At 38.9% G+C, this 7,440-nt stretch overlaps 1 protein-coding gene across 1 annotated transcript in view; it reads left to right on the top strand.

The window, feature by feature from the left end:
• Positions 1–386: 386 nt before the first annotated feature.
• Positions 387–7,440, top strand: part of acsl3b (acyl-CoA synthetase long chain family member 3b) — a 27,490-nt gene continuing 20,436 nt past the window's right edge. Inside the window, exon 1 of the mRNA XM_016449381.1 lies at positions 387–571. The gene's annotated coding sequence lies outside the window, so the exon portion shown is untranslated. The remainder of the gene's footprint in view (positions 572–7,440) is intronic.

The raw sequence follows: 7,440 nt of genomic DNA on the forward strand, positions 1-7,440 counted from the left end.
CTGAATCACTTTTTTGAACCAGTTCTTTGAAACAAACTGTTCGAACGAATCGATTCTCGGAAATGACTCGAACTTCTCCTCACTAGCTGCCTGCCAGCTGATCGGGGCGCTACAGCACTGCTCTCATCGACTCAACAAAAGAATCAATGGCACTATCACTCTTACACATCACCATTTCCCTTTACAGCTAAAATTCACTTCACAAAGACTCGATGGGCCTCAAAATACAAATACATAAAACAAATACCAATGCAATTTCACTAATAAATCACTCAAATCGATCATGACCGCTGGTAACCCGAGCGTGACGTCACGCCAGCCGCCAACACGCGCCACCCGGCGTCAGCCAATGGGAGCGCGGAGAAACCGGCCATGACAACGCTTCCATCACTTCCGGGCTGAGAGCGACGGTCGGCGCGAGTCAGCGACCGCAATATACACCGACCCAGAAAAAAATAAGAATCATCGCTTTGTATTTGCCGCGTCTAGCTCTTCTGTAATACAGTTTGACCATTTTAAATTAGATGTTGCGAGTCTGACTGAATCAGCGGCGTCAGCTTGGCAGAATAAGGTGAGTGATTATGGTCTGTACGGCTCGTGTGGTGCAACGTTGATTTACATATTAATGACTCCCATGCATAGAGTAAAGCATCGTGCGTGTTATTGTTCTGGTGTGAAGAGGGCTTGCATGCTCTGACACCTCTCAACCGGAGGAATGTAGGATATGGATGGCATCGCATTCTTCTTTCGATACTGATCATCTCTGAGGCCTCTTCTGTTCCCAGCCTGCAATGACAGACACACACACACAGACACACACACATACATACATACATAAATTATTTTGTGCTTTCAAGCCATGATCATACACCTGCATGCACTCTAAACACGTTTTTTTTCACACAAACACGATCTCACATCAACAAGCATGACATTTTACACATTTCACACCCCATCAGCTTAGATTGTCTGTGTGATTTAAAGGCAGACGAGCATATTTTGTCATGAAGAAGATGTGTTGCCTAAACCAGGTCACAGATGAGTGTGCTGGTGGCATGGGACTGCAGTTTGTTGTGGGTGGTTGGGAAGATAGTGGGTTGACATGCTTTCAAATAATCCTGGTGGATTATGTGCTATCAGTTGAAGGCCAGCACTAAGAATAAGTATCTGCAAATGCAGTGTGTTTGACTTGACTTGAACTTGTTTAAATAATGAGAAGGTTTTTTTTATAATAAGGCTTTAGTGTGCTAGACTTATGTATTTACGTTAATAGGAGCACTAGATTAAAACATACATTTAACATTTTTCATCCATATCATATGATTATCCATCATAAACACACCAATCATTGTTATTTCTTCAAGAGTAGCCTCCATATGAAAGGGACGCGACATGGGGACAAGAATGGTGACCCATACTCGGAATTAGTGCTCTGCATTTATCCCATCCAAAGTGCACACACACAGCAGTGAACACACACACACCGTGAACACACATCCGGAGCAGTGGACAGCCATTTTTTTGCTGCGGCGCCCGGGGAGCAGTTGCACCTCAGTCGTGGTATTGAAGGTGGGAGAGAGCGCTGTACATTCACTCCCCCCACCTACAATCCCTGCCAGTACGAGACTCGAACCCGCAACCTTTGCGTTACGAGTCCGACTCTCTAACCATTAGGCCACGACTTCCCCATAACATATATTCTTGTAGGTACGTGAAATCTTTATTTTACTCAGTGTAAACATGTTTAACTGTGTTCTTCTGTGTCTTGATATTCTAATCAAGTCCAGAACACACTGGTGCTTAATAATGGCTCACAATCCACACTATTGCCACAATTTAAAGGGATAATGACTACCCAAAAACACAATTAAATGCTAATGAATGATGTGAAAGAGTGAATGATGACAGCATTTTTGGGTGAATCATTCCGTTAAAGAATGGTTCATCCACAAATATGAATTTTCTGTCATTTACTGATCCTCATGTTGTTTTGAACTCGCAAGACTTTGGTTAATTAAGATATTTTTAAAAGAAGCACCGTAAAGCAAATCCATATGATTCGAGCAGTTTAATACAAGTCTTGGGAAGAGATACAGTTGCCTTGAAAGATAAACCGATTTAATTTAGGCTTTCGTATCTAAATGATGATGGACACACATACATAGCACACATCGCATCTGATAAAGGCTTGTTTTTATAGATTTGTTTTACAATGCCTTTATAATATTTCTGGTTATAGAGAGAATATAAGAATTTAAAAATGCATAATTTGTATGATTGAATATTAATATTAATCAAAGTCTTAAGGGTTTGTAGTGACAAGAGGGTTTCAATTGTGGGTAAACTATCCCTTTAACGCTATAAATAGTCGAATGCAAGATGCCCCATCTTTTACAGAGCGATCAGTGCTGTGAGGCATATTTAATGACATTTATTTCAAAAACACATTACAAGCAGGGCTAGATGCACCAAACATGATTACAAAGATTTTATTCTGGTTCATAGAGTGCACAGTGATGGTTTATACTGTACTGCCACTGCAAACGTGATTTCCACGCTTAAAATGCACCATAGATTGTGACAAAATTCTGTAGTATATCAAGTGTTCAGCAGTTCTTGAGTGAACTGATTTGATCCTTCCCTATGGGCTGGATTCCTCACGATTGTCCCACTACAGGAGTGTATGATTAATGTCTTCTATTCTTACACCCTGAGCACGAGGTGATGGACCAGCCAAACACTTTAGTTTTTAGTTCGTTTGAATTTTCCCTCTTTTCCTCGCTTTCCTTCGCTTTTAAATAGCTTAAAAGCGCCGTGCGCATTTTACTTTCACTTTTGAATTAGCGGCAGTTAGGCGTCAATTGCTTGAATGCAACAAATAGCGTATATATAAAACATAGAACTTTTATTAACAAAACAAATAAAAATACACCATACTATAGGGCAGGGCAGGCTATGCCTAATATAAAATAACAAATAACTTGCATAAAGTTTAAATGTACAAAACTGGAAACAAGTAAACATGTATAATATATAACCAAATAAATAAGAAACGTAGAACGTTTATTAGCAAAACGAGTTGAAGTATCTGTTCTTTTACTGAACTAAATGATTTTAATTACTATAAAAAATCTAAACGACGATGGGGGTCGGTGACGCGGTGGGCAAGTGACATAACCGGTGTTGCGGCTTAACTCCGGTATCACCGTCAGCACCGTCTATCGTGGCAAGCCTGTATAATAGGGATTATGGGTAGTGAATGATGGGGCTCTGATTAGAAATCCTGGTAGGTGTGTCTGGAAGCCTGTTCCTTCACTTCTGCAACCGCTGTCTGTGTTTTTGTGCGGGGGAGTTTGATCACAAGAGGAAAAGGGAAGAGAACACTTTCCAAAATCGTTTTGTTTTCAGTTTAAGCCTCTGTTGTTAGTGGTTACTCAACCCAAACCCCTTTACTACCCTTCCTACTCTCTATGTTAAAGATTTGTGACATTTGTCCTTTAGTGTACTCCGGTATTCAAACCATGTTGGTTCTTGCCCATGCAAAACTCGACATAACAATGCTAGGGTGTTGAGTGGTCACCAGGGTGTTGCTGTTTGCTTGCTAAGGTGTTCAGAGAGGTTATCTGCACTCTGCTATGCAGTTTCTAGCGTGTTCTGGCTGGTTGATTTTTCTCGGTCCTTCAGTGTAAGTCAGTGGGATTTTTTTTCACCCATTCAATCATGAATATTAATAATGGTTACTCAACCCAAACCCCTTTACCGGTTCCTACTCTCTGTGCTAAAGATTTGTGACATTTGTCCTTTAGTGTACTCTGGTATTCACACACAAACCATGTTGGTTCTTGCCCGTGCAAAACTCGACATAACAATGCTAGGGTGTTGAGTGGTCACCAGGGTGTTGCTGTTTGCTTGCTAAGGTGTTCAGAGAGGTTATCTGCACTCTGCTATGCAGTTTCTAGCGTGTTCTGGCTGGTTGATTTTTCTCGGTCCTTCAGTGTAAGTCAGTGGGATTTTTTTTCACCCATTCAATCATGAATATTAATAAAGCAAACATGCCTAGTTAGCATTAATGTTACAGATATTAATACAGGTGATCTGTCAGCATTGTGCCCTTGAGCAACACACACTCTTTCTTTCAGTTCTGTGTTGTTGTGGCAGTGCAGGTGATTTTGGATCAGGTTGCTCAGGGGAGATGATATTTGATACCTGAGTTTAGCTGAAGATCTTCACTACACTGACCGCTTCTCAGATGACCTAATAACTAACTCTTGTGCTTCATTCAGATGCATGTGTTACCAGTATTGGGCGTTGTTAATAGATATGGATTGAAACCATGAATGTACAGAGGATGATTACACATTTGTTAATCATATTTCAATGGTAGAAGTGGTTTGGCGCACCTGGTTATGCCCATCCAGCATTTTTGAATTGTAAATGTGGCGTTAAGCTAAAAATTTTGATGCACAAAAATACAGTTTAGAATTTCTACACATGTATAAGGGGTCATGGTTGGTAAATGTTTACTGTTATTTTTCTTTGGGTTTAGTGTCCACAGTTCAAATCATTTTTGGGACCTCTGTATTTTTAAAAAGAGGCCATATTGTACGTTTCACCTCTGAATTGGCCATTTTCTACCCTTTTTTTTTTTTTAGTTACGCTGTCTACACCAGATGTGTCTGGTGCGGCAAGTCACAACCTGACCAAATGAAATCCCTCCCAGTATAGTAAGCAATTAGAATAATAAACAACTAGACGGCTAGAGGCTTTAATTTAATAGCCACCCATTTGCTATTTTTAAAGTTCAGGACACCTTCTTCAGTCACTTCCTCCTTTCCATCTAGTAAGGATTTTGTTTAGAAATATATTTTTTTAATTGATAGATATGTTTTACCCCCAATATATTTAACTACTGACTTATTTAAAAATGGATCACCTGAATGTATTTTAGAATTTTCGTCTTTAATAACTTTTTGTTAATTGTATACCTTGTGTAATTTATTCTGAGATCGCCAGGAAAATAGCCTTGATGCTGGCAGGGCGTTAAAAAGTGAATAAATAAATAAATAAATGTAACTATTGTCTGACAAGTCATAGTGAGGATGTTGTGTTTAAATTGTATGGGCTATAACTGAAATCATAGTTTTGTAATTTCATAACACTACTGTTCAAAAATTGATTGACTACCCTCATTCTGCATATTTGACACTATTAACTTGTCCATCAGAATATTTGTTAATTAACGAATAGGTCTTTAGTGGTCAAATTCCTCATATGTTAATGTGCTAAATGGTTATGACACAACTGATTTCTGAACGACCTAGTTTTTGCAGCTTAGTTTCCATAAACGGTCTGTGTGGACTAGAGAGAGAGTTGTGAATGCTTTATGTCTACATAATACACGTATCTCCAGTCTGTGACATTCCTTAGGATGGAAAAGGTTTTAACGTCCATGTGCTACTGGTCTCCAGGCGCGTAAGTCTTGGGATTTCTTGGGAGTCGGGGAATGTGCTATCTGTTATTGCTGCTCCATACTCAACCCTCTCACACGGCTTGAGGGCAACGACTTTACCATATGATGTTTATCACAGCAGCATTCTGATTGCAATCCACTATCCACAAGTAGTTCAAGAAGTCTATTTTGAAGAGTTCATGTCGCAATATTAGAATTTCAGTAAGGGTCTTACAGAGATAGTTCGCCCAAAAATAATTTACTCATGACTTTTCTTCTGTAGAACATAAAAAGACAATTTGAGAAACATCTCAGTGCTTTTTGTTTTTGTCCGTACAATGGAAGTCAGTGGGCTCCAATGTAGGTTCCCAACATTCTTCAAAATATCTTTTGTGTACATTTTTCAAATACGTCTTTGGTGAATCTTGAGTAAATGTTCTGTAAGTTCTGTAAAATATTTGTGTAATCATTTCAGAGTCTCATTTGTTATCATTAAATTGTATTACATATCATATATTGGCATTTTATAGGCCACCCTGCTCTCTAGATATGCATATAGTGACCACAACTCCTGACCGACCTCCGAACCTCTGTTGTGATGGAGTCCACGAGTAAAACTCCAAGGAGAGAACACATTTCTGCTGGGTAGATGATATTTGAGAATGTCTCTATCCTGGGTTGTCTTTTTGACCTTGCTCTGAAGTATCAAACCCAAAAAAAAGAAGTCCGCAGCTTGTATTTTTCCCAGCAAGAAAATGGGAAAATGGGCTTTTTCCGTCATTGTTTTCTGTTGTACAAGAGTGTTGTGTTGATCTCTGGCTGTAAAACATGCATCTTCACGGAGGGTTTTAGGGTTTTTTTGCACTTGGGAATTATTGCCCTATTTCGAATGTAATTTTTAAGTTCAACACTGCTTATTCTATCATATAGGCCGCTGGTTTTTCAGGTCGATCTTTATTTTGGGATTTACGAAATTGGCCAAATATCTCTGTTTGTATTTCATGTTCTGGATATGCTCGTCCACCCCCCATCTCTTCCCCTCAGCACACACATGCGTTCATAAACGCATCCTCCTCTCAAACAGAACACTGTTTTAGTGTGAGCTTCATCCTTCCAGAGCGACAAAGCCTGTCTTTCTTTGTTGTCTGAGCTCATGGCGTTCACAGTCTGCCAGCCGCACAATGATGCTGTCAGAGCCGTGACATAGTGGTTAACACACATGCTAATATGAGTAGCCTAAGTTTGAGTCCAGATAGCATCAGTCCTAAACCTACCAGCCTGCATTATTTCAACAACAAATTACTGGTAAAAAACTACATTACCCATGATTCTGCAAAGGAATTCCGCCAATGAGGGAACTGAAAAGAGCAAATCACACCAAAAGAACTCTTTAGCGCCTGCTCACTCTCATGATGAACTGTGAATGGCTTAATATAGTCAGTCTTCCTATGCTTTGAATCTATCTAAATATATGAAGAGTTCATTTGCAAAAACCGATAACTCCATTTTTATTTTTTTTCAGAAATCACGTTTTTTTTATTGCGCATTCCAAGTAATATCAATCAAACTAAAGTTGGGTTGTTTTGGTTAAGTAATAATAACTTAAACAAATACAGGTAATTTACAAAATTAAAGTTCATTGAAAGTATGTTTTTTTTACATATTAAAAGTTTGTTTTATAGCAAAAGCAGATAACTCCAACAGTCGTTTTTTTGGCAAAAGCAGATAACTATATTATAGTTTTAAAAAAACACTTTTTGGTAACACTTTACTTGAAGGGGTGTGCATAAGACTGACATGACACCTTCATAATCATGACATGACACATGTCATGAATATGAAGGAGGTTTTATGCATGTTTATGACAACTGTCATTAAGTGTCATTCAGCTCAGTTATGTAACTTTTACAGTATGACAGTTGTCATAAACATGCATAAAACCTCCTTCATATTCATGACATGTGTCATGTCATGATTATGAAGGTGTCATG

The sequence above is a fragment of the Sinocyclocheilus anshuiensis genome, unplaced genomic scaffold (assembly GCF_001515605.1).
Source record: "Sinocyclocheilus anshuiensis isolate Anshui unplaced genomic scaffold, SAMN03320099.WGS_v1.1 scaffold850, whole genome shotgun sequence".
NCBI classification, from domain to species: Eukaryota; Metazoa; Chordata; class Actinopteri; order Cypriniformes; family Cyprinidae; genus Sinocyclocheilus; species Sinocyclocheilus anshuiensis.